Source organism: Podarcis liolepis (genome assembly GCF_965112155.1).
Source record: "Podarcis liolepis genome assembly, chromosome: 9".
Lineage (NCBI taxonomy): Eukaryota > Metazoa > Chordata > Lepidosauria > Squamata > Lacertidae > Podarcis > Podarcis liolepis.
In genome coordinates, this window is record NC_139564.1 from 45,787,134 (window position 1) to 45,809,468 (window position 22,335).

Sequence of the window (22,335 nt, forward strand, 5' to 3'; positions counted from 1 at the left end):
CAGATTAAAGCACTGTCTCAATGCAGCCTACAGCTCTCATAATCTATAAACGTTAGCCACACTGATAATAGTTGAATTCCCAACAATGCTGAGAGGGCCACAAATTCCTCATCCCTGGTTTAAATAAAATGCCCACATGTTTTTTTAAAATATATATACTGTATGAAAGAACAATGTATATGTCTAGGTTAATAGCAAAAATCTAATAGCATTGCACTTATGCAATCCATTAGCTTTCCCCATGTTTGTAACAACTATGGATTCAATTCCACCCCACTTTAGGGTTGTTTTTGTTTGTTTTTAAGTATTTATCCAGTTAACAGGCAGAAGTAATAGAGATGCTTCCCTGTCTTCAAGGGGGTTGCAAATTATTGAAGCAGACTGACCTTAATAACAGACCCATGGAACAGTTCACTTTCTGGTAATGAAAATGAAATCTCTGCTTAGCAAGGTTGGCAGCTGTCAACTCTCTTTGCACTTTAACAAGTCTGTTGCTATACATGTGACCCACAGTATAAGGAAAAAGTCAGAAATGTACTGACAGCTGCCTAGCTAAAGATTGCTCCACCCAATCAGACACGGCTATCAATATTTAGACAGCAGAAAGACTGCTTCCATGCATCCAAGAAGGACTATTCCACACTTCACTTGAAGAAGTCTGTGTGGAAATGTTTTTAGGAATAAGGAGATGCAGTTTACTGCTACTTGATGTAGCCCACAAAGTGACAAAAGGATATGAGAAAGAAAAAAGAGGTTGGTATTGTGAATGCACTGGCCCATTGTCCTTAGAGCATGTTTTTGACATCACTCCATAGATTTAAGGGCCAATCATAGATGGTCTGAACAGTCAGGGTCAAAATCCAGCATCTAGCAATTCTATCAAGGTCAGAACAAGATGGAAAGAAGCTGATGAGGGATAGGAAAGGAAAGGGGAAAGGGCAACAATACAAGGGGGATGAGGTGAAATTGAAAATGGTCAGATAGTGCAGGCATTTATTTCTACAATAGTGTGAAACAATAAATAGCAACAAGACCAAAGGCAGACTTTTAAAAACTGTCTGCAGAAACTTTGTCTCTGCAAGACCAGTTGTACTAGCAGGAAACCAGCCATGCTGAAGGAGAAAAACTGTATGCTTATGACAATAGAGTACAATTTTTATTTTTTATTTTAGCTTTGGGTTATTTGTTTATTAAGACTGATATCTCATCCTGAGGTCTCAGGTATGTATTCTGTTTAAGACAGGATGTGGATTAATAGGTGATTCCCAAAACTCAGAAACGTTTATGATCTTTTGTTCGATCTGTCAGTTAATTAAAGGTTGATGACATTTTAACTCAAGCTGGACAATATCTTCTTGCAAAACTGAGGGAAGAAGATATATACAATAGTTTTTAGAAGGATGGATTTCAAAAATGTTTGCCTTACCTTAACTATGAAGTGGCCAAATGTTTGCTTTTTCTTATTTTTTCAAAATAACTAAATAATAAATAATCAACCAACAAACTGGCAAATATATCTCAAAAGGCATTTCAATAAATGCAATATTAATTCAGGAATATTTCCCTTCATGTAAAGTACTTTTAAAATAAAGAAGCTTTGAAAACTAAGTGACAGACCTCATCCTCCTATCATCTGCCATTTATATACATGATGGACTCCATTTAAATCAAAGGTGGGAAGACTGACTCTCTGCCAACATGACACACATTTGAAAAGCAGAAGAGTTCTGTACACAATGCTATGGAACTCATAGGATGTCATTTATTCACTAAAAAGTGGGGGGCGGGAGGAAACAGAATTTCATAGTTAAAGCCACAGAAGTTCAAACAAGATTATAGGTTGTTAAGTGCTCTGATTGTTTTAAAGCAACTGTCGACATTATACCCATTATCATGTTACAGAGTTAAAAATATTCCTTAAATAACTGAGCATATTGCCTATCCACAGAAGACCATTTAAAACAGTGGTGATGATATACCAATATATTTGTATACCATAGAGAAGCTCCCCCCCCCCCAAAGTCCCATTTACAATCTTGTTATAATCTATGGGTCATTTCACAGAGCCATAGGATGCCACCCTCCTTTCAAATCAATGAATGGCTGATCTAGTTGGAACAGAGCAAATATAAAACTGAGGGGAGAAACCCATGATCCTATCAATGTCTCTGCTTGCTCCATATCTTCATCACCAGTCAGTGTGGTGAAGTGGTTAGTACTGAAGATTAAACTTCTTTTTGAAACAGAGCTTATTGCTCATCATTAATTGAAATATATAAAGAAGAAAACCACTGTAAATGTTAAAAATAATCCTTAAGCCGATTTTTTCCTCACTGAAACTATTATTTGAAACAAGTAAGAAATGTCTGGTGCTTCCTTCTGGAAAACACTTAAGTTGAAAGGAAATCTTGAATTTCACAAGCTGAACAATGCATGCTGAAAAGTATAATTTTTCTATGACAAAATAATAGGAACCTGGCAGTCTCTAACGATTCTGCTGCAGCAAACGTGCTAATCATAGCAGATTGCTATTCAAATGAGAAAACATCTATATCTGCAGAAGTTTTTTCTTTCTTACTTTTTTAGCACAGTAGTTGCTTGAATTGAGGAAAACAGCAGAGTTTTAAGGATAAAAGGCAAAATCTTAACTGGGCACAAAAGTTTAATAATTTACTTGAGCCAGGATTCACCAATAAAATAATTTCAAATTACATTATCAGAAATCTAAATCTGATATTGAAATATATCATGCTAATTACATGTCTGTAAGTATATCTGATGTCAGCTTCATTTCTTACCATCAAAGCTTTTTGTTTTGTTTTTAGAATTGCTCTGTTTATTAATTATGAGCTTTGAAAGAAAGAGCATTCCTTGCCCAATGTTAGATAGGCTGACTTTAACTGGTTTTGAAGACATGAGTTGAGGGGCATGAGCCAATTTCCCTAGAATGTGGCTTAAAGATGGTGCAGTTCTTCAGCTTGCTACCTCTGGATGAATCATCTAGTGAAAACACCCAGCACAGAGACACTCAGCTGGAAAAGCCAAGAAACATGTAGGTCTTAATGCTATGTCAGGAATAAGTCTTCTATTGATCATTAGAATGTGATTTTGACTTGGTGGGGAATGGGAAACTGGCTCTTTGGCCAGCCTGTCACTGCTGTTTTGCAGAGATTTGTACAGCTCCCATCACTGTACAAAGGAGGCTAAGAATGGGGACACGGGGTGGTGAAATTAAGGTCAGAAGGAAGACCTTTGTTGAATTAATTCTTGGATTTAATAGACTATTCAAGACTGCTTTGACATGAATTTAGATATGGCTTGTTTTGAATTTTCACATAAGGTATATTGTGTTATATTCACTTTGATTTGAAATTTTGTGTTAATTTGTTTTCTGTTCTTTGGACTTCCAAAAAGAAGTAAATCAATATATAAGCAGCAAATGAAATTGAATATTTGTAGGCACTTTTCAGATAACATCACCAACATCTGCACTAACTTGCATGCCACACTGAATGCTGTTCTAATGCAGGAAGTGTTTATGGCTTTGGTTAGTTCCAATGGCTTAGATGGGTTCCAGGTGATTCCACCTAAGAATGTGGGCAAATTAAGTGTTCACAAACAATGCATGCCCTTGGCCTTGACAGTTCTCATGTGCTTCGCTGACCAGGTTGTGGCCACCTGACCTATGCTGGCCAGCTTGGGTGAGAATATAATTAATGTCTCTCTTTTGGACAGGAAAATAGTAAGACAGGCACAGTATGCAGTGCTTGTAGTTTTGACTGAAGCCAGGTAAACAAGTCAATCAGTTCTTTGAAGCATACAACTCCTCTTTTATACCAGTTTCATTGGTTTGCAGTCCACTTCCAGGCTCAATTTAAAGTATAGGATCTTTGAAGCTGTATACAGCTTAGGTCTAGGGTTCTTAAAAGACCACTTCTTTCCACTTGGCCCATTGTCAGGCTCATGAACAACCAGGAACTCCCCAAATATGTAGGTGGGAGGTTCACAGCAGACACATCGACTGGACCATAATACACAACCCAGAGATAGGTAATGTTGATTAAGGCACTTTCTTAATTAGCAAGGAAATTAACAAACACCTTCTCACACCCTTTCCACACAGCTAGAGCTTAGACACAAGCTTAAAGCAGAATAGAGTAAGGAAAGGCACGTGACACCTCTAGAGTTGGGAACTTTCGTCGGAATTCTGGAAAGACGATACCTTCCTGAGCTTCAGATGCCTGCTTTTATAGTTTCAAAACCTTGTCTGCGATGCCAATATTACAGTGATTGCCATTGGACAATATTTATGATCTCATTTACAAACTCCCCCATGGGTTCATTTCATATTGCCTCATCCTAATTCTGCCGAAGGATACATAACTGGTTTACTTTTGCAGCTGTGGTTAATATGAACACATATATGAAGGGCACTTCTGCATTGCTGCACTCAGGCAGTGGAATGCTGATATTGCTTTGTGTGTATATATTTATTATTTTGAAAACTGTGGTGTACACCTGATGTATTTCTGCTTTAAAGGCTAAGATGGTGATGATGATGATCTTAAGGAGGAGGAAAAGTTGGGATATAATCAAAGAGAGACACACAGAGAGAGACACTTGGTTTCAGGGAGAAACAGGCAGCTCTTCTCACTAGAGAACTGCCTTTCGCCTCTTCTGAGACTGCTTAGCATCGTGAAGGCATTTCAATGATCTACCAATTAGGAGAACCCTCCATCTGACTTTACTTGCAGTGACTAATTTGCAATTCCTAGAATGCAAGCATATTATGCTCTACACTAAAAGACACGTCAATTAAGGGAATGACAATTCAAGCTCTGGAGTAAAAAGGAAATCCTAAAAGTACAATCTGGCAGACATTTGGCCATAAAGAACCAAGGAGTGCGCTGTAGCCAAGTGGAATGTTTCCTCAGAACAGTTTAAAGAGTCATCTATTACTTACTACCTCCAGGGGACAGATTGAATAGATTAGGCACACAGTGCAATAAAAAAAGATCTACCTCCATTCCTTAAATGGCTCAAATCTAGCTTCCAAGCAGATAAAAGGAGATAGTCCAGGCCTGACAGAGGTGGAATTTGGGGAGTGCGACTGATTCGGTCACACTGGGCATGGAGCCTCAGGGACACCCCAGTGGACACCACAACTATTGTTTAAAATGGAGCATAAGATGCGCGGGGGGGGGGGGCACAGAATTTTGGCATTGCAGAGGGTGCCACTGAAATTTGACACCCCCAAGGTCCACCACTGAGGCCATATGTAAAGGCATATTTCTCATACCATTAAAGTTGAGAAGCCACATATCTTATGGTTTGCCATTGGACTTAGTCAAGAAACACAGCTGTCATTTGTTAGGTAAAAAAAATCAAATCAAATATTGTGTATGGCTTTTAAAGATGGAAGCGAGAAATCAAATCAGCTCCCGTTCAATGTAGAAATGAGACTTTAAAGATTTTATGCTTACAAATATATACTTATGTCTATGAGTAGATATGTCTGCTGCTGAACATATCTAAAGATTGATGCACTCTATAACATCTTTAATTTTTGATTTTCATTTTTAAAATGTCTTGAATTTATGTATGACAAAACATTTTCATGGTATGACTGAATATGGCTTATGTTTATAAGAATCTTGATAATAAAGTTTATGTCATCTTTGACTGAAGTTCTTGAAAGAGTAATATTGTACTTCTTTTCAATGTGTATTTATTGTTTATTGCACATATCCCACCTTTTTCTCCATGGAGCTCCATCTGGCTGCCATGGTCCTCCCCCTCCTCATTTAATCCCAACAACAACCTGTGAGGTCATGGCAGACTGGAGATTCAAACTTCTGGGTCCTAGTCTGGTATTGTAACCACTACACTGCATTGGCTCTCAATAGAAGAATAAAAAATGAAAAACTTTCATTAGTAAGCACTGTTTGCTTGGACTAAAAAACCTCTCAGTCCCTGCCAGTGATAGCCAGTAGTTTGGGGTGATAAGAGTTGTAGTTCAGCAACAAATGGAGAACCAAAGATTAACTACCCCTGATCCAGTGGGACTAGCAGTGGAGAAAACTGGCTTCAAACTTCCACTGATTCATGAACCTCATTTAGATAACCTTGGGAAAGCACCAACTTTTATAAGTCCTTGAGCAATGACAGGATACAACTGCAAAAGACCTGTACCAGGACAGTTTGAATTTGCCAGTATATGCATATTCCCAGTAGATATGAAATGTGTCCTCCAATGAGCTTAGCAGGCACTCTTCCACCCAGAGCCTCTTAGAAACAGAATTTTATTCTTATGCCTTCCTGTGATGGCGGGTGAGAATGGGCTTTCCATCCATTGCACATGTGTGTAATTCAGGTGTAGCCAACACAATGCCCTCCATATGTTGACCCTTATCTCTGACCATTTGCTATCCTGGCTGGAGCTGATGGGAGTTGAAGCGTGATAATGTCTATAGGGCACCATCATCACTATCCTTAATCTCATGGGGGGTAAGTAGTAGACCATGTGCTTTGTATGTAGAAGGATCTGGTAAAAGGTGATGTGAAAGAGCTGTATCTTAGACTCTGGAAAGCTGCTGTCAGTCAGAATAAACACTGAGCTAGGTGGACTGATAAGCCTGTCCTGGCATAAAACAGCTTCTTGTGTTCTTATTTCTATGTAGGTGTGGCAGCTTAACTTTGAAGGGGCTATGTATTCAAAGATTAGGCTGAGGAATTGAGGCATTGATTAAAGGCAACTGATTTCTACACTTACAAGATATAACTGGGCAGGGCAGTACATTGCAATGATTTCATGCAAGTCAAAATCAATTGTACAAAACAAAAGTATATCATATCTAGCAGCTGCCTTGCCTATATCAGTGTGATTCTTAAGAATATGTAAGCTCATTTATGCTCATCTGGACACATGGTCAACAGACCCTGGACACCGTTCACCAGATATTCAATGATTTTCACCCCACAATCAACCTTACAATGAATCAATCTATGCAAGAAATACATTTTTTGGACACTACTATAAAAATACAGGATGGGCGCATAGACACCACCTTATACCGTAAACCAACTGACCGACAAACATATCTACATGCCTCTAGCTACCATCCCAAACATACCAAACAGTCCATTGTATATAGCCAGGCACATCTGATGCGTTACAGCCGCATCTGTTCCAATTCTACAGACAGAGACTCTCACCTAAGAGATCTACAGCAAACCTTTTCAGAACTAAAATACCCAGCAGATGAAGTTAGACAACAGATCAACAGAGCCAGACTGATACCCAGAGAGAACTTGCTGCAAGACAGACCCAAAAAAGAAAATAACAGAACACCTCTAGTCATCACATACAGCTCCCAAAAAAGAAAATAACAGAACACCTCTAGTCATCACATACAGCTCCCAAGTTAAAACAGTACAACGCATCATCAGAGATCTACAACCTCTCCTGGACAATGACAGTTCTCTTTCTCAAGCTCTGGGAGGAAGACCTTTCATTGCCTACAGACAGCCACCCAATCTTAAACAACTCCTAACCCTAACCCACAATAATACTACAACCAGACTTAACACGGACACTGGCACCAGAGCCTGCAATAAACCCATATGCCAACTTTGCTGCCACATACACCCGGACAACACCATTGCTGGCCCCAACAACATCACACATACCATCTTGGGACTATTTAATTGCTCATCGTCTAACATTGTGTATGCCATCAAATGCCAACAGTGTCCTTCAGCTCTCTATATTGGACAAACAGGCCAAACCTTACGCCAAAGAATAAACGGACATAAATCTGACATCAAGAATCACAAAACAGAGAAACCAGTAGGAGAACACTTCAATCTCCCAGGACATTCTATACAAGATCTCAAAGTAGCTGTTTTACTACAAAGGAATTTCAGAAATAGACTGGAAAGAGAAGCTGCTGAATTGCAACTCATTACCAAACTTAAAACCATGGAGAGACCTGGTCTGAACAGAGACATTGGATTCTTATCTCATTATACATGACTAAGCCATTTCTCACCTTCTCACCCCTTGCCTTTTCCTGTAAGACCTATTACAGTCGTTAAGAGTCGTCAACAGGCTCATCTCAGCTATCTGCCAATCTCCCATTCCCACCACCCTTCTGAGTAATACCCCTCCCCACCTTCTCACTATATAGAAGGATCTGGCAACTTCTGTTTCAGTGTATCTGAAGAAGTGTGCATGCACACGGAAGCTCATACCAAGAACTAACTTAGTTGGTCTTTAAGGTGCTACTGGAAGGAATTTTTTTATTTTGACTATGGCAGACCAACACGGTTACCTATCTGTGAGAAGCAAAGTTACAGGGAACCAGGCAGAGGGCCTTCTCAGTAGTGGTGCCCACCCTGTGGAATGCCCTCCCATCAAATGTCAAAGAAATAAACAACTATCAGACTTTTAGAAGATATCTGAAGGCAGCCCTGTTTAGGGAAGCTTTTAATACTGGAGGAATCATTGTATTTTAATATTCTGCTGGAAGCCGCCCAGAGTGGCTGCAGAAACCCAGCCAAATGGGCAGGGTATAAATTATTATTATTATTATTATTATTATTATTATTATTATTATTATTATTATTATTATATAACATTCTCCTGATAATAATTGGGACACGAGAGTGGGACTCCAAACAACATGTGGCACCACTGTAAGTGCTGGCTCATCCGCAGGGCATTCCCGAATCAAATCAGAAGCTGGGATGGTTTCTATAAACCTGGGAATGTCCTGTTAAAATAGGGATGGTTGGAGGGTATGACATAGGCACTCAGCAGGCAATAAACACCCAAAAGTGTTTTCCTAAATTAAAGCTGGCCATATCCCCACCCCCAGCTTAAATAAACAGAAATTTCCAAAGCCTTTGGTGAGGAATTCATAATGAATCCCAAAATTTTTTTGGCCAGATTCAACTAAGTTCTTGTACACAATGAGTCCCGCTAGCACAATGGGACTTCTCCAACTCTCATTTCTGCCAGAACAGTACATGGAGGATGAGAGGGGAGAACGTTTCACTGGGCGAGCAGAAATGCTTGACTGGTAGAATGATCTTCTTAGCGCTATGTTGAATTCTACCCAGTGTGTGGATTGCTTAGTATTCAGTGAAAATGGAAAAAAAAGAAGTTGTATAGGAGAAATGTTTGGGGGGTGTTTCCATGCAAGTTCCATTGAGATGCATGGGAGCTGCCGTGGTGAAATATAGTGGAGGCTGGTCCGTCAGGATGAATGGGGCACTGCCGCACTCCCCCTCGTTTTTCTCTCAGGCAGCCCCCACCTACCTGCTTACTTACAATCAGACCAGGTGGTAGAACTGATGGTTTGCTTTCTCAGTCTCAGCGTTGCCCTTGTAGGCCTCAGCAGGGAGGAGGGTGATGGTAAAACTAGAATTAACTGAGTCTGCCTGACTTTGGCCCTGCAACCACCTATTTCACCAACTGTCCTTTGCCCTATCAGCACCAATGTGTCCCCTTCTCCTTTTTATCTTGAATGATACACAATTTAGTCATACCTGGTGTCAGGGCCGCCTCAGGTCTCAGCTCACAAAAGACCAACGCCAAGTTCTTCTTATATACAAGGATGTTTATTGCAGTTCATTATTGGTTCCACAACCGAGGTGCGCAGCCCCGCGTCTCTTAGTCCTAGACGTTAGAAGTCCCCTCTGAATCGGTCCCTCCCCTACACCAGTTTAATAAGCTAACGCTGCTCCACCTCCTCCTCTCTTTCCTTTTCCACAGGGTCTTTCTGCCCGCCGGGGTTCCTCCCCTCCTGCTTTCTCCTGAAGCGGAATCTCCAGACTGCTCTTCCCCCCTCCTGCGGGCTTTGGGACCTGGCTCCTCCTCCGGGCTCCCTGTTCTTCCGCGCGCCTCCTCATTTGAACTTGGCGCACGCGCCCAACCTCTGACCTTCCTTTTGACAGTTATGCTACTCCCCTCACTGCCCTCCTCCCCTTCCGGGAGAACGGCTTGCTCTGATCCCTCCCCTTTCTCTGTCGCCGGAGCTGCTCCCTCTGACACACTGGAACCTCCCCCTCCTTCGCTGCGCTCTGGTGGGGAGGCTGGCCCTGATTCCCAGCTGCCGCTTTGGGGTTCCCTGCTGGCCCCCCGCTCCTGACACTTTCCCCCTGGGGCTCCCCTTGCCCTTACCACAGGCGCCCCCTTCTGGGAATCTTCTGATTCACTTGAGAGACTCATGGAATCCCCTGCGTCATTGCTATCCTCTTCCTCACTATCCTGGGATTCCTCTCCTTCGCTCTCCATTTCCTGCCTTCCCTGTGCCTCCGTCCCTGTACCCCTGACACCTGGAATAGATGTATTAATGGACTTTAGTACCTTAGCTCTGTTGATTTTGGTGGCTCTACTGCTAATATGAAGAAGAAAAATCAGAGCAGTTTACTACAGTTATACATAAAACCACCTTTAAAGGGGAGGAAAAGCAGCGATCACCTAGCTTTTATGGAAATATATAGTCTTAATTGCCTGCACAAGCCTCTCCGAATAGTTTTCAGCAGGCCTTGAAACAGGAGGCATCTACTCTGTTGGAAAATTATTCCACAAGATGGGTTGATAATACTGAAGGCTTGGTTGGTGATAAATCAGCCTTGCCAACTCGTGGAATGACTTCCTTGAATATCACCCTTATTGCTTATTTGTTACACTATGCTGTTAGAAACTTCCACAGCAGTTATCCACGATAAAACCCACAACAACACAATAAAAATCAGATGAGAGCAGACCAAACATTAAAGAAAGGCATCTGGTTAAAAACATAACTCAGTTTTAAAACAATACAAATTAAAAGCCAGAGAAGAAGCAAATTAGCTGCGTAGGCCAAACCTCTCCTACAAAAAGAGGTTTCCTTGTCCACAGAAGTCCATCACCAATGAGCTAAATGAGCATAGATTCTGAGTTGGAAGGTACCTCCAGGATCATCTAGTCTAACCTCTTTCAATGCAGGAATCACAGCTAAAGCATTCATAACCTTCCCTTGGTATGGAGTTCCAAAGTCTGGGCACAGCTACTGAAAACACCCTATTGATAGAAAACTTTCGTTTTCATTTTATTTGCATGTGAATGAGGTGGCGCTTCTTTCATTGCACGGATGAGCTCTGCTTTCCAGCTATAACAGCCGTGCATTCTTCCTTCCTTTACTTTGTGTATTTTCCTCATTATATTAGATTTTGCCTAGAGAATTTCAGATGCACATTGATGTTGAATGCCTTTCCCAATGCACTGTCAAGAGAAATAAATACTTTAGGAATGATTGACTTGGAGAAGAGGGGGGTGGAAACCCACAGATGATAAGGAAGAAAGCAGCACGCAAGTTTATTTTCAGATAAATAGCCTAAAATCTGTGACTAATGCTCCCTGGGGATCTGGAAGGATCATAAGATTTAGTGAACTGGAAATGCAGAGTTCTTTTCTGTTTGGAGCGCTGTGGGGACTTTCAGGGTCTTGAGGGGGTAATATTGCAAGCAGATATACAAGGCTTTGTATTTTTTCCTCAGGCAGACCATTTAATATACAATTCTCTGAAGGCTGAAACACTTTAATGGAAACTTCTTATCCCGTCCAAATGCTTGTCTGAGAGTTTCTAAAAGTTATGATATTTGTCATATTGATAAACAGCTGAGGGATAATCATGGAGATGAAGGTCTGCAAATTATCTAGGTTATTAGGAGAATGCAGGCAGGAATAAAGAGAACCACAGTTTAAAGCCAATTCCTATTTCAGATCACCCCGCTGAACTAATAAGGGTAATGGGAGATTTGGGTTACGCAAAGGCAATCTGCGGCCTCAAAACCTTTCACAAAATTATGGGCTGCTAGTGATGGAGGACTGTTTTCTTGCAGGATGTAGTATGCATTATACTGAATTCTCGTACCTGGGGAGGCCAATCTGCCATGTGAGCTCTCAACCCTTTTAGAGCACAGTATTGCTAGGGAGAAGACAGGAGTGCCTGGTGTGCTCTGGTCCATGGGGTCACGAAGAGTCGGACACGACTAAGCGACTAAACAACAACAACATTGCTAAGGAGGAGACATTTGTGCTATAAGTCCAACACAAAGTACCTGCCCCAGCTGCCGAAACTAGTGTAATTGTTTGGGTTTCTCAAACAGGGCTGTCCTCCTCCGAAGCAACAAAAGGTAGTCTGCTGTGGATTTTTCTGCTTCTGTGTATGTGTATAATTACAAAACAGAGGCTGAGGTAGAAGGTAAAGGAGGCGATCAGACTGTGTACACATCATAAATTTCAAACATCCCCAAAATAATCCCGGAAACTGAGAGTGCTGGAAATTGTAGCTCTGAGAGGGGTAAATCACAGTTCCCAGGCTTCTTTAAAAGAAGGCATGTGCATTCCATGGATACTTTGCAGGCAGTCACAAAGGACCGGCCCTGTGATGGGGCAGAGTGAAGCAGCTGCCTCACACAGCTGATGCTGAGGGGCAGGCAGTGGACAGAGCTGTGAGGGCCATGCAGCCTCACTATCCTGTGCTAGCCTGCTATCCCCAAGTGCGGCGGGAGATAATTTCCTTTCACCAGTATTGGAGTAAGATTCTGTATGTGCCTTGGAGGGGAGGGTTTCATTTTGTCCTTCACCTTGTTGGGAAATAACGGGGGAACACCAGTTAAATCCTAAAGTCCCACTTGTAGTGGGAACTGCAAAAAAAACCCAAACCACACAGAAAAATCACACGGGGCTAGATAAATACAGATTTATGCAGTGTTTGAAAACTGCAGGAATTACAGGTTGTTAGATATTTAGATTTCCCAGCATTAAGCATTCACAGTTCTCCCCCTCTCAGAGTGAATAGACCAAAAACTTTGGCAACTTTAAATGCATGCTCACTCATGCATCATCCAGCAGAAACAACATAGGCAAAAGCTTCTTCAGTACAAAATGGAAAAGTGTCTTCAAGCATAGAGTCTGGGCAAGGAAACAACCCCTACTCCCTCCCTCCTTGCAGAAGAGGGGATATAACATCACAGAGTCTACTCTACAAACTTAGAACTCTGTGGTCATTAACCCCTTCACATACTAACTAGCACAGATATGCATTGTTAGGTTTGACTGCAAAATCTCCCATACACCTCAGGCAGCAAAATGTCTTGAGCCGTCTCTGAAGCCATACTAGCATTCACTAGTCTCCACAAGGACAGGTCCTCCAACCCACTACAGCAGATTTTGAGAGTGCAGTGGGGGGCTGCAAAAGGGAGGAGTGAAAGAAGTCCCACTTATGCAATGGCAGCATTGGAAACCCCACATGATGCATTCTTGAATCACTAATCAGTGAGTCAGTTATAACACACTGAAAAGAAATTATTAATAACTGAAAACAGACACTACCAAAACCAATCTTTTTTAATTTGACATGGAAATAAAAGATATCAATTAAAGAAGAAGAGGCTTTTACTTAAATGAATTGTTGGCATATTTAGCTGGCCTCAATCCAGCCAGATGATTGGTTACCCCACAGAGCTATAACAAAGTAATTAAAAATAATAAAAGTTCACATAGTGATGTGTTTTGCTTTTTCATTATTTTACCACCCCAAGTTTATACCTCAAAGAAAGAGAAGTAGCACTGGATATTATTTCGAGATGAAAAATAGTCATATTCCAATTTACAGTGATATACCTCCCAAGTAGATCCAATGCATCCATGTTGTGGCCGTGTTTTTGTACCCTGGACATGTAGAAAATGCTGTCTTAAAACCTGTCTGTCTCTCCATTGAGGCTCCCCAAAGAATCACAAAAAGCAGAAGCATCAGGAAGACAAAAACATCTTAGACATCAATCCAAGGTCCTCATGTGAATTTGGGTGTATATTGAAAGTGTGTGCGCTTCTGTTATGGATGCATCAATAAAGGTGGGATAAAGCACAATCAATGGAGGGGGCCCTGCCATGGTAAGAAAGATAGCAAACTCTTCAATTTGTCAGTCATTATTAAATGTTCTGTCTACAGAAAAGAGTTTAGAGCAGCACTTTTCTCCCAGCCACCCTTTATGTCTCTCTTCTCACCACTACACACAGAGAAAGAAAGAGACAGACAGAGATAGAGAAATATTTCTCTAACTACTTTTAAAGATTCCTAAGCTTTCAACTCCAGCAGCTACTCAGTTCAAAGGAAGAACAGCTAAAATGGAGAAATATGGATTTTTGGAAATATTGACAAGAAAGCTGCCTTTTCATTTTACTTAAAAAAAACCCCAACCACTCATATCCCTAAAAAGCAAGCATATGGGAATTTATGTTGCAAGTTCTTACAGACGTGAGCTAGCTTTTATTCTTGCAAGTGCCATCTTTTGTAGGTATGCTTGCAAGATCCAATCCAATGAAAGTAAGGGGAAGTAGTGTTCAGACAAAAAAAAAAGTTCCCATGCCATTATTCTGAACTCTTTCCAGAATTCATAGCAGTGGGCAAATTGTCTACATTATGTTCTTCTCAAAATATGAATTAGTGCATTGTGAGAAGGACACAGAATTGCACTTGGCCCAAGTAAACACATATTTGCTTAGCCGTGAAGCTCACTTGGGCAAGCCACTAGCCCAGTTGAGATGTCATAGAAAACCATGATGTCCCATGTATTATATCAAGCGTCAGGTGCTCTCCATTCTCTTTACTCTTATGTGCATTTGAGGACTCTCCAGAGCCAATTTATGGGGGTATGAAGGACTGCAGGATGAGGAGGAGAGAAGGAGACATTCCATTGCATCTGCTCATGTGATGTTGGATATTGCCAAACAACTTTGGACTCTGACAAATTCTTTTCAGATAGACCTAGTCTTTGCCTGCTTTTACTTTAAATGACCAAAATGCATCTTTGAATAGTTTTACAGCAATAAAATATACAAAGAGAAATGCAAACATGAGTTGTAGAGCTGGAAAAAATGAACTGGCTCGGTAGGTGATCTGTAAATCAAGATGTCTGTTGTCCAATTTGATCAGGTTTCACATTTCAGTAATTCTTGCAGCCTCAGCTCTCTCATCAGCAACATGGGACTAATGATACTGACTAACTTTATAGAAGAGCTAGCCAACATGTAGGACTCCAACACCCATCAGGCCCAGCCAACATGGCCAATAATCAGGGAAGATTGGAGCTGGAGTCTATCACGTCTGGAGGTCACCATGTTGACTGCTTCTGCTTCAAAAGGTTATTTTAAGAGTTGTTGGGATAAAATATCTAAAGATCTTTGAATAGTCTCTAAGAGTAAGTATAAGAAGACATGTGGAATATAAAAGTTCAGATAATGGAAGGTCTGCTGAATTTACTCTTGGAAAAAGATAGAAAAGAGACAGGGTCATGATATACAGAACTTTGGTTTGCCATGCACCAAACTAGCTGCAAATAAATCTTGCCAGCTCTATTCATTTTTATCTGTTTATTTTATTGATTCATCACAGAGGAAATGCAGGGATTATCATCGATTGAGATTGTTTCTCTCTTACTTGCTGTGATAGCACTGCAAGCATGTGGAGATAAATTGCACTTGTTAAAGTGGATTCTGGAAATTATATTTCTTCTCAATGGTATGAAAAATATATCACTTGGTATAATTTATTCATATGCATTATACTGCTATGTGTTTGCTCTACACTGACAGAAAAGACTTTTAACATTAGCCCATGCGGGATGGAAGAAAGCAGCCAGATAACAATCTGTACCGTCATGCTTGGGTTTGAGATACAATATGTAAAGCTCAGGAATCTCACAGGGCTGATACACTACAATTAAAACACAAATGCCAAACAAGTTATGGACCAAGGCTCCAGAAAAGCATATTTTGGTTCCTGCCAGAAATATGTGCCTAACACAGAACAAGAGAGATTACTGCTAGAACAGTGCCAATGCATATTACTCTGAGAATTTGTCATGAGAAGAAAGCAAAGCTCAAGTAATACAAAATAAACATTTGATCTTGGAGCTGAGATTTCCCAAGGAGGACTGGTAGCAGCTAGATGTCTAATCATACAGGTGCTGAGCAAATAATAAATAAAATTAAATGAATAAATAAAATCAAAGCAAACTAGGTAGTTAATGAAGCTCAAATTAAGATAGGGAGAACTTCCAAATGGCTGGCTTTTGTAACTAGTTGAAGGGTAGGTGTTATTTATATTATAATTATCTCAGATCTTTCCCACATTATGAGTCTAATCTGGAAGAATTAGATCTGTGAGGGAACAATTTAAGGATCAGCTTTCAGTAACAGTACCCAGAAGTGCTAAATAGTAACATTGGAAAGGTTGAGGACGTTGTGATTGCAAAAACTCTTCTGGATCATCCACATACCTTATGCCACTCTTGAAAGTATTTGGTGTGTGTGTTTGTTTATCTGGTTTCTTCTAAGTAAAAACTAGAGTTGCCACTCAAGTTTTGCCTAAAAAGAAATTATAAGAAAATGGTGGGATCTTTCCTTAGGTACAACGACTGAAAAGTTTCAAGGAATGCTAACACAGCTTCAATATGACTAGTGACATTTCTTGATGGAGTTTTGCCCTTCATGCTTGTATCTCATCACTAAACACTACATGACTTATGTCCCCCTCAACTTTTGGTTTAGACTAAAAGTACAAAAAGATGCACAAATCCTCAGAGGGGATAAGCATGGCCATCTTCTAACTATGGGCATTGTAAAATAACATAGGTGAAGGCAATATCTAGGAATGATAGCTTGAAAGTGGTAGGTTAGGCCTTTGCTATGGTGGATTGTTATTTAAACACACATGATTACTGCGGTTTGTCTTTTTTTATACAACAAAACATCTCTGAACACTGCAGTACAAGACACGGTAGTGCAAATCTTTGTATAACCATACAAAGGAGTTGCAAATGCAATGCATGATGGTAACAGGAAGAGTGTTAAATAAATAATGAGGCGTGCATATAAAAGTGCTCACTTCATTGCAGTCCTGGGGGAAGTTGGCGATCTGTTTTAAATATATATATCTGTACACATATAAAGCATTTTCCTGAAATATTTCTTGTGTCCATATTCAGTCTTGTGCTCCCTAATTTCCTGTTTCTCTTCCATTTGTGACACAGTCTCAGTACTTATTATAATTGCAGCATGTTCTTCTGACAGCTTTTCATTGCTAAGTGCTTGGCATTAAGTTGGACTCACTGGCTTCTTAAAAAGCAGCTGCATTTTGCCTTTGTCCAGGGAAAAGCAAATTGTCAACTTCCCGTCAAGCTGATGCCACACTGAATTACAGGCTGTGATTGTTAAGCAGTGTCCTAATTACAGGTAAGGTGATACATTAGTGCTGTAAAAATACCAGCTATGATGCAAGGAACATAGCATGCATCTCAATCATTTTATTTTGCAGAAAATATATCGGGTCTGGAGGAGTCAATATGAAATGATTACACATTTCTGGAGGCATTTTGATTATGCTCCAGCAGCATTTAAACATGACTTGAAATATATTCAAATCTAACAGCAATTAAAGTTGTTTTTCCAGCATTTGAAGTGGGATCCTTAAGGGTTGTTAAAATGTTTAGTGAGTCCAAAATATTGCAGAACATGCATCAATCTCGTCAGAGTAGCCTCACACTCAAATCTGCCTCTGTTTCCAGTAGCAAGTAAGGGCCAGTGAGCATTCTCCTGCCCTAATGTCGTTGCACAGTTCCTATTCATCTTAGTCTGCCTGATGGATGCAAAGTTCCTGATGGATCTATTGTGCTCATGTAATGGCACTAAAACAAAGTATCTGATGGATTTATAAACTTCTGAGACGACAACTCTGGGCCTGCAGTTTGCAGGGGTGGGTTGCCTCACCTATTGAGATGTGAGGGGCAAGAAGACAATATTACAGATGACAGGGGAACACCTGGTACTGGGGATAATAGCTTCACTGATGCACAGAAAACTGAAGCTACAGAAACCTGCCAGAGGGCAGGAAACTACAAAAAGGAAGCAGCTGGAAGGAATGACTCATGGTTTCAGTTGTCTCTATACTAATCCTCAGAGTATGGGAAGCAAGCAAGATGAATTGGTGCTCTTAATACAAGATAGCAAACATGACCTAGTAGGCTTTAGTGAAACCTGGTGGGTTGAGACTCATGACTGGAATGTAGAAACTGAGGGGTATAACCTATTCAAAAGCAACAGACTAAACAGAAATACAAGAGTAGCAGCATTATATGCAAAGGATGTGTACACTTGTGAAGAATCCATGACCTGGAGCGTGGAAGTCAGATGGAGACTACAGAAATTGAGGAGAGGGAAACAACAGTGACCTTATTGTGGGTTTCTGCTATAGACCTCCAAGCCAGACTGAAGACTTGGATGATGCCTTCCTAGAGCAGACTGGGGGAATATTGTCAGTCCTGAAAGTATGAGGTAAATCAGACAGCCACCCAGTTTTCTTGAACTTGCAGTATGGGATTAGGCAATCACTATTTGTTCTGAGTTGGAATTTTGGGGTTATTTCCCTCAATACTCTATTGGGGAAGAGGGTTCATTACTTCACACTAAAGTTCTATTTCTTCTTGTTGTTGTTTATTAATCATTATCAGCACTATTAGCAACAATCTGATTCATGTCTTGCCTCCATCAAACAAATTAGTTTCCACTTGCAACAAAAATAAACTACCAAAAATAAAACACATAGAAAATATATCAGTTAAAAATACCATGGGGCAATTCAGAAATAAAAAGCCTAAAATATATTCTTGACTAAAGCAAGATATGCTTGATTAAAGCAAGATAAGCTATGCAAATAGTCCAAATATAAAAAAGGCTGTTTGACGTTAGCTAGCAATGTTGATTACAGACATGGTAACATAGACAACATTGTTATAACAGTCTTTGGCTCAAAATATTAAACTTTTCAGGACACCATTCCAGCAGTTAAGGGAGCCACAGACAGAAGCTCCTGCAGTGAAATGTTATCATGTAAAAGAACAAGTAATCATGTAAGAAGATGCTAGTTTTACAGGAGTTGGTGAAGCATATGCTTCCAAAACATAGACAACTTTCCAACAGGACTGTGTTAAACTGCAAGTGAAAAGTAGGGTAATTGGGGCATTTAAGGCATTTCTCCCTTCTCACAATAGTCTTTCATACTCTCTCGGGGGGATAGGAAGCATGTGGCCCTCAAGGTGTTCTGAACTCCCATCAGTTCCTGTCAGAACAACAAATGGTCAGGGATGATGGGAGCTGTAGTAAGCCACCTTCTGGAGATGCTTCTCCTAGGCTGCAGGAGGGGGCAGGGACAGGAAAAGAAATGTTCCTTCTATAAACTTTATTCCATTCTAAGTAGTGTGTGTGTGTGTGTGTGTGTGTGTGTGTGTGTAGATGATAGATAGATAGATAGATAGATAGATAGATGATAGATAGATAGATAGATAGATAGATGATAGATAGATAGACAGATAGATAGATAGATAGATAGATAGATAGATAGATAGATATAGATAGATAGATAGATGATAGATGATAGAGAGATAGATGATGATGATAGATAGATAGATAGATAGATAGATAGATAGATAGATAGATGATAGATAGAGATAGATAGATAGATAGATAGATAGATAGATAGATAGATAGATAGATATAGTTTTATCAAGTATAATTATTATTTTTTTGTCAAATCTTTTTTATTAAGTTTTACATTGCCAATTTACATTCAAACATTAAACATCAACATCATCATTTAGGATTCCCTGAATATTTTGACTCCCCTCCACCCTTCCATGGTTACCAATATCAATCCCCCCCCTAACTGCCTCTCTTATTTTCTTTATTTTTCTTAAATGATCATTTTTAACCATAATTTTTTAGAACATTACAAGCATTACTCAAATCCTGCCAAAGCTTTTAGGTGTTTACAGGGTATAAATATTTACATTGTACAGCAGGCATGTTCAAAATCCATTCCGGGGGCCTAATCTGGCCTGCCAGTCGATCTAATCCGGCCCCCGTGGCAGTATATGTTCTGGGGTAAAATCCTAAAAAAAACCTCAGCAACTTTGGTCGGCCCTCACGCATGTTCACTTCATCAAATCTGGCCCTCTATGAAAAAGGTTTGGGCACCCCTGTTCTATAGTGTTCTGTAAAGAAGGAGGAGGAGGAGGAGGAGGAGGAGGATGAGGAGGAGGGTTTGGATTTGATATCCCACTTTCTCACTACCCGAAGGAGTCTCAAAGCTGCTAACATTCTCCTTTCCCTTCCTCCCCCACAACAAACACTCTGTGAGGTGAGTGGGGCTGAGAGACTTGAGAGAAGTGTGACTAGCTCAAGGTAACCCAGCAGCTGCATGTGGAGGAGCGGAGACACGAACCCGGTTCCCCAGATTACGAGTCTACCGCTCTTAACCACTACACCACACTGGCTCTCAGTTTGCCTAGGTTAATTAAAGACATTCCTGACACCCAATTCTACTGTTTCTTACTATGTTTATTTTCTCTCTGCATTGGATGATACTCAGTGACAAGCAAAGTTATCATTATCTATTTTTCCAATAATATGGCATGTCTATCCAGTATGTAGATGTGTGCTGCCATTTTCTCCCCTCCAGAAAGACCGAAAACATTTTACGCTGGCTTTCTCCTGACGGGATTTTTTTTATTCATTCTGATGACATATGGTTTATTTACACATATATACAACCTGAAGCCACAATGGAGGACATTGCTAGTCCAAGATGTTCTGTCCCTCTCAAAGGCATGGCAGCATCCTTGCCCTGGCAACCTGCTCTCCCTCCTGTTCTAGCCTTGCTCACTTTTCATCACACAGAGAGAAGCCCCATTCATCTGCATTCTCACACCTAATTCTTTGATGCTTTGTTGTGCTAATGGATCATTACTCCCAAGCTATCACCTCAAGGAAATTAGCTTTTACACGTGTTGATTGCCTAGGATTAAAGGATGCCGCTGATACACAACTTAGGAAGTTTGCCTAGGTTAATTAATTCTTCATATGTGCTAATTCCAGGGCTTTGAAGTAGTCTCATACACAACCCAACACACATATGGATCTATCCTAAGACAGAAGGGTCAGACATACTGTTTTAGAAGACCAGTCTAATTAAAAATTAACATTTATTAAACCCAGGCATTTAGCCCCCCACGACCTATAATAATAATACCATTTTAGCATGTAATGCAGAACAAGTAGTTTCCTCAGTAACACAGACAAACCCTTCTAAATGCTGCCACAGAGCTATGGTGTCTTTTCTTTCACATTGTCTCATGCTGGTTTGCATAAGCAGAAGACACAACTGCATTTCTTGAACAGAAATATATATTAGAAAGATAGGTCCTGGAGGTATTATACAGCCCCTTGAACTGCTCTTTCTTGCCCACTACAGATAATTGAGCTGCTGGGTTTACAGAATACATTTTTCTTTGTAAGAATGATGTGGAGAAAACAAGAATGAGTTCAGAAACATCTCTATAGCATGGACAAATATGTTTGTCCTACTTTGCCATGCTAGAAATCTAATTAAAAGTGGAATATCTTTGTGTGGTAAATTGGCCACGATGGAGTGATTTTATTGAAAGAGGCAGTCGAGTTCACATACTTGAAATAATGAAACTTTAAAGCCCATCACGGATGGAATAAGAAGGAAAGGCTTCTTCTAATTGCTCTTATTATGTGTTCCAATTAGGAGGCAAGCGCTGTTGTTTCATAGGTGTTCAGGGCAAAGTTCTCACCTCATCAATGTTACTGTTGCTCATTTTGTGGGAGCCTCTGGATGTGACTGATAAAACTCACTATGTAACTTTGATTGATGGCACCATTCAAGAAGATACATAAGGAAAACATCCGCATGAAACTAATGGGTTTTTCAGCGTAGATTGCTAACATAGCATTGGCCAGTCATTTGGTACCAACCTTTCTATTTATTTGAACTGAAGTAACCAAAAGGCAGTTCAGTCCCTGACCTAAGATGTGTATGCATGCATTAAACTGCCCAATTACTTCCATCCCTATCTCTGCATTTGGGAGTGCTTGTTGTGCAGATCTTTTCAACATTTCCTGAGCTAGGCAGCAGGGACCATTCACATGCTGTACCCAGCATGAGCTTTGCAGTAAAGTGTAGACACCATATAGTACTCAACATATGTCAACATGGGATTTGACCATGCCGTCTTGTACCTGCTTTTTATAGAAACACTTCCGATACTTCCAGTTCACTGCTGAAGTATTGAAATGGGAGCGTGGAAAGCTCTTGGACAAACATATTCCTAAATTTGCAGTCTCATAATCTAAAGTGCCTGAATCCATTCTCACATTTAGCAGCGTGAAGAGAAAGGGAGTCTGTATATAGGTTACAGTCA